The sequence below is a fragment of the Engystomops pustulosus genome, chromosome 4, assembly GCF_040894005.1.
Source record: "Engystomops pustulosus chromosome 4, aEngPut4.maternal, whole genome shotgun sequence".
In the NCBI taxonomy this organism is placed as follows: Eukaryota; Metazoa; Chordata; class Amphibia; order Anura; family Leptodactylidae; genus Engystomops; species Engystomops pustulosus.
The window spans coordinates 85,565,255-85,571,254 of record NC_092414.1 but is presented as its reverse complement, the minus strand read 5'-3'; positions in this window follow the sequence as shown (position 1 = coordinate 85,571,254).

Below are 6,000 nucleotides of genomic sequence, written 5' to 3'. Positions count from 1 at the left end.
ACTACTGGGGGCAAGCTGTATACTACTGGACTACTGGGGGCATACTGTATACTACTGGGGTCTGGCTGTATACTACATGGGGCTGGCTGTATACTACATGGGGGCAGGCTGGCTGTATACTACATGGGGGCAGGCTGTGTACTACTGGGGGCAAGCTGTATACTACTGGGGGCAGGCTGAGGTGGCTGTATACTACTGGGGGCAGGCTGTATACTACTGGGGGCAGGCTGTATACTACTGGGGGCAAGATGGGCAGGCTGTATACTACTGGGGGCAAGATGGGCAGGCTGTATACTACTGGGGGCAAGCTGGGCTGGCTGTATACTACTGGGGGCAAGCTGGGCTGGCTGTATACTACTGGGGGCAAGCTGGGCTGGCTGTATACTACTGTGGGCAGGCTGTATACTATAGGGGGCTGGCTGGCTATATACTGGTGGGGTCTGTGACCAATGCATTTCCCACCCTCGGCTTATACTTGAGTCAATAGGTTTTCCCAGTTTTTGGTGGTAAAATTAGGGGCCTTGTCTTATACTTGGGTCGACTTATACTCGAGTATATACGGTAACCTCTAAGGAAAAAAGCTTCTCTGTCCCTTTTATCTGCTCCTACTTTTTCCTTTAGTGAGCAGTGTATCTAATATACTGTATACTTCTAGAATATTTCCCTTGACCATTCAACTCCAAAAGGAAATAATTCTATCCAGTTACAGAAAGTAAAGATTTAAAGGAAATTAAAAACCACGATAAACTAGAAACACTTACTCATAGATCCAGACACTGTGACTATGGTAATCTTCCTATATTTGTTATCCATGGCCTCCTTCTTTCTAAAATCAACTTTTAAAATGATGGATTTCGGTGGGGTTGTTACCAGAGCCTTTCTGTGCTGTAGCTTCACAGGCTGTTACATTGTCTCACTCTCCGCCTTGCTCATTCAGCACTTCCCCTCTCCCACTGCCTACTATAGTCTCACACATTGGAAGGGGCAGTGCTTCTGCACTGTGTAACAGCCTGTAAAGTTACAGCACGAGGGGACTCTGGTAACACCCACAGAGCCCTTTTGGCTCATTAGCCAAAGTTAATTTTAGAAGGAAGGAGGACATGGATAACAATTAAATGAAAATGACCACAGGTGTTAAATCTGCAATTATTTTCTAGTACGTTTGATAAATGTTATTTTCTGTCTGTGAATACGGATGCTGCGATCTTGTCTGATCTCTAGTAACAGCACTTAGTGATATTCCTTACGTCAGCTTTACCTGCTTAGACAGTAATGGTCTGGAGCCCACTGGAGGTTTTAGCAGAGATTTCTGGGAATGCTCGGTGCAAACAGGAGGTATAAAGCTATGACCTTGCCACTTTATTGTCTTAAGTGACAATGATGATGTTTTCTATAGAGGTGTTATCTTCTGTTGTAATGCTATTTAGCTTGTCTGTTATGTAAATGAGATTACTTCAGTATGGAAAACCTCTAGAGAATTAGCAAGTGTCAGTCTATTTTTAAGTACAGCGGTCAGGGCTAAAGATGCAGGAAATGGTACCTTTTACTAAATATAAATTGAGTTTTTAAAGATCATGAAAATAGAATGTAAAACTATAGACAACTGTCTCTCATGAGACCTTTCATTTAGGTTATATCTACATGTGACAATTCAATTTTGTTTGAAAACTGATGCAGCAAAGGTCACCCACATTGAGGTGGTTTTGCATTTTTGCACTAATAACAGGGGATCTCCTACTGTTATTAGTGTTTGCATTGCTATGGTTGAAAGCCACCAAGAACATAGATTGATATTGTAAATTTGTGACAGTATGTAGGTTAGATTTAAATTAATCTCATCCACCATGTAAGTACTGTACAGCTGATGGGCACAGCCATGGTTTCAGTATAAGGATGGGGGGTGGGTTGGGGGGCAAAACATAGCGAGTGGGTCCCCAACTACCGTTATACCAATATTGTCACCATATATAGTGGTAGTAACTTACATGTGACATCTCTTTCTGTATTTATCCACATTTACTGTCTCTTCCATCTGAACAGGGATGCCACAACCACTTCTACCAGCTGCATCTGGGATTTGTTAAGTTCACTATAATACATAATTGGTGACATATTTGGATTCCCAACACAAAGGCCAAAATACGTCAGAGTCTTTACATATACATCCATCAACCTGACATTGTGCTGTGTTCTTATGTACAGGAAAATATATTTATATACACGTTTCGTTGTGTTACTGGCTTGAGAAAGGTGGTAACACACTGAAACGTTGCCAGTTTTAGAATAAACTCTTCTTTACCTTTTACCTGCATGGAATTGGAGTGCTGCTTCATTTTTGGATTTTACATATATATATGGGCACAGCATAGTCCCTCTATTCTTATCATATATAAGATAGGAGTAGTAGTACTGTGCCCATATATATACAGGATTGGAGAAGTAGTACCATGCTACTTCTTTATATACAGGATAGAAGTAGTAGTACTGTTCTGTGGCCATGTATACATAATAGGAGTAATAGTACTGTACTGTGCCCATGTATACATGATATGAATAGTAGGACTGTGCTGTGCCTATGTTCACAGAATAGGAGTAGTAGTACTGTGCAATAGCCTAATGTAGGATAGATGTAGTCATGTGCTATTCCCTAAGTAGGAAAAGAGTTACAAAGAAGACAGGCATACAGAAAACGGACAGACAAACAGACACAGAGACGCACAAAATACTCATACTTACCTCACACGTGTACACTCTCTCCCTCTTCCTGCTCTGCTGACCAAAATGGACCTTTGGAGCACTGTCACAGGTCCTGGAAGTTCAACAGTTATACATGTGTGTTTGGAAGCAGCACAATAATTAATAATAATTCCTTTATTTATATAGGGCACACAGATTATGCAGCGCTGCACAGAGCTTGCCAAATTGGTCCCTGTCCCCAATGGGGCTCGCAATCTAATCAACCTACCAGTATGTTTTGGAGTGGGACGAAACAGGAGGCATGTATTACCACAGAGTCTAGATCAGGGCTGTATACAACTCTATATGTGGTTCTAGGGACACAGCTTATCAGTTCTGAGGCTGGGGCCACTGCCCCCTTTGCCCCCTGGTAGCTACGCCTCTGGGTAAAGTGGATTATATGCTGGCTGACTTGCTCTGACCGAACTAGCCTAAAGGAGAGCATTCATACCATTGATTAGCTATTTTTACTTCTTCTAATCCTTCTAAAAGTCACAGGACACTCTATTAGTTTAGAAATTAAATTTGAATCAAATATCTGAATACCCCAGCAAGTAATAGGTGGGGGCTTATGTTTAAGGCTATGTCCAGAACACACCCGCTGTCTCCAAAGGTACCATAGTGAATCAAATGCATTTTCCAATTGAAAGGTGGTCAAGTAGCATGTTAAAGAAGACCAGTTTTATCTCAGAAAACATTTCTCACAATCAGTCTTTCAATATCTCATTATAATCCTGAGAATCTCCAGAGAATCTTTGTGTCAAGCAAGGCTCACATCATGTATTTGTATACGCACAGTATATATACCTGGAAAGCTCCTGATCTATATGCTTAGCATATAAATACAGATATGCCTTTGTCTGCTCAGTATATGTCATATACTGTGGACAACACAGTATAGAAAACACTATGCTATGTATTCACATCCTGCTTCCTCTTGCTGAATGATATATACATTTGAGTGGAGGCCATTGGAGTCCTCCCCCGGCCACCAGTGAGTGTGTGCTCAAGGAGGTCCCCAGTGATTTCATTGTCTATATAAGGACAGTGACATCAGTTGGAAAGTATTCTGAACATTGGGAGAAGCCAAATACAGTCTGGTGCGTAGCAGGATGACGTATCCTACTATATGTGTATACAGTGGGATATGTTTTTTCCCTCCACTGTAAGTACTCTCCGAGAGGCTGCCTGATGTATCCTTACAATGGATTAACAAAATGAGACGCAAATGAAGCACTAAAAATATCGAGACAATTCTGGTCTTATTTCACTTGTACCAAGATGGTGACCATGTTCCAGAGAAAGCATTAAAGATAGACCTCTCACAGGATACTTGCTGGGGTATTCAAATATGTCATTTGCCCATTCATTTTAGAAATTCATTGTTGTCCTCTGACTTTTTACTGACCTTGTAGTCTACCTAACAATGTGCTAGATTCATTTTCCAGTGTCACACACAGTTTATAGTCTAATTTGACACTTTTTTTTTCATGTTTTTATGTTAGGACTAGTAAATCGACCTTAAAAATGGTTAAACACAAAATCCTGCCTGCAACATGAAAATATAATGAATAATAGCTTCAGAGGTTAAACATGGAAGACATTTTTTGCTTATAAAAGGGAACCTGTCATCACAAATTGGCCTTATAAACCACTGCCATTATGTTGTCAAGCAGGTGAACAGCTTCTAGATCATGTTTTTTTTCATGGCCCAGCTTGATGGCATCACCCGGAAAATCAACTTTGAAGTGAGATGTTAATTGGAGTCAGGGAGGAGGAGAGTTTAACACTGAAGTCAAGCTCTCCCTGCCTCTGAACACTTTCACCTATGACATCATGTGCCAGACTTCAGGAGATCTGGTCAATGATGTCGCTATATACAGGGCCATCAATTACAGTGAAGGGGCCTTCTAAAGCAGGGAGAGCTTGACATCAGTGTCATAAAACCAAGTAAAATCTCACTTCAAAGTTGATTTTCTGGATGATGCCACCACCCTAGGCCATGTAAGAAACCTGATCTAGAATCTGCTCAGCTGCTTGACAACATATTGCTAGTGGTTTATTAGGCCTATTTCTGACGACAGGTTCCCTTTTAGGTCCAAAATAGCTGCATTATGGAGGAGTTAACCGCAGACTGTCTTTTGTCTATACCTATTATTAATGACTTTTCAGATCTATAGTAGTGTTATTCCCAGGACTTTAACTACTAAAAATCTGATCATTTATTACAGTGCACCTATCCTGTAATTTTTACAGTGCCCTATTCTTTAATAAACTGTACAAGGTGGAACCTAGTTAGCCAGAGACAAAACTATGTGAAATATTCTTTTAATGGAAATATTGGAGGAATGCATACAGACCCCCTTGAAGTCTTGGCATATAGCATCTGCCTTTGTTAAGCCTCATAAGTAATAGGTCTGTTGTTGATTAAGAAATCTGGGACCGCTTACAAATTGTATACATTGTGCAGTCATACAGCCTTTACAAAGGTTTTTACAAGCTGTAATAATATACGGTGGGATTTCCCCATTGTATTTTTAGTATAATTCCAGACCCTACAACAAACATACGGTACTTCTCATTCGCCTATGCACTACCACTTCCTCAATACATCTGAATTGTCATGGAATTTCCCTTAAGAGAATGATACTTTTCTGTAGATACTGGGTGTGTTGTGCAAGTCAGCCCTTGTTTGGGCAACAAAAATGAATACAGATATTTAGGTTATGTTTACACGTCAGATCAGTGTATTTATGATGTATAAATCTGAGTCTGATTTGTTTTGGATGTGTTGGAAGTTGTCAAGCTGATCTTTAGGTGTGTCATACATTATGGATCATACTCCATAGCATGCTAAAAAGTAGCATGAAATACACCTTTTTCATACATGGATGTATTTGGGTGTATTTTGTATTGATGCAAATCTTATGCACCTAGATCCATCTCAAATCCAACATATTTTTCACCTTTTTTACGTGCAAACCATGCAGAATATTACATTCTCTGCTCGCTGTCCTTCTATAGAAAGCTTTGTTGTTTATTTCTAGTGGACAAAAACCTGACCATGGTCACACAGGTGCACGGCTCGTTATATCACACAGCCCTGATTACTCTCTGTGATACTAACAAGCCATGCACCTGTGTGACCAGGGTCAAATTTCTGTCCACTAGAAATAAACATAGAAGCTTTCTATAGAAGGACAGCAAGCAGAGATCTAGAAAACCATGAGGAATTCATACAGAAATTATATTATTTTTCATCAT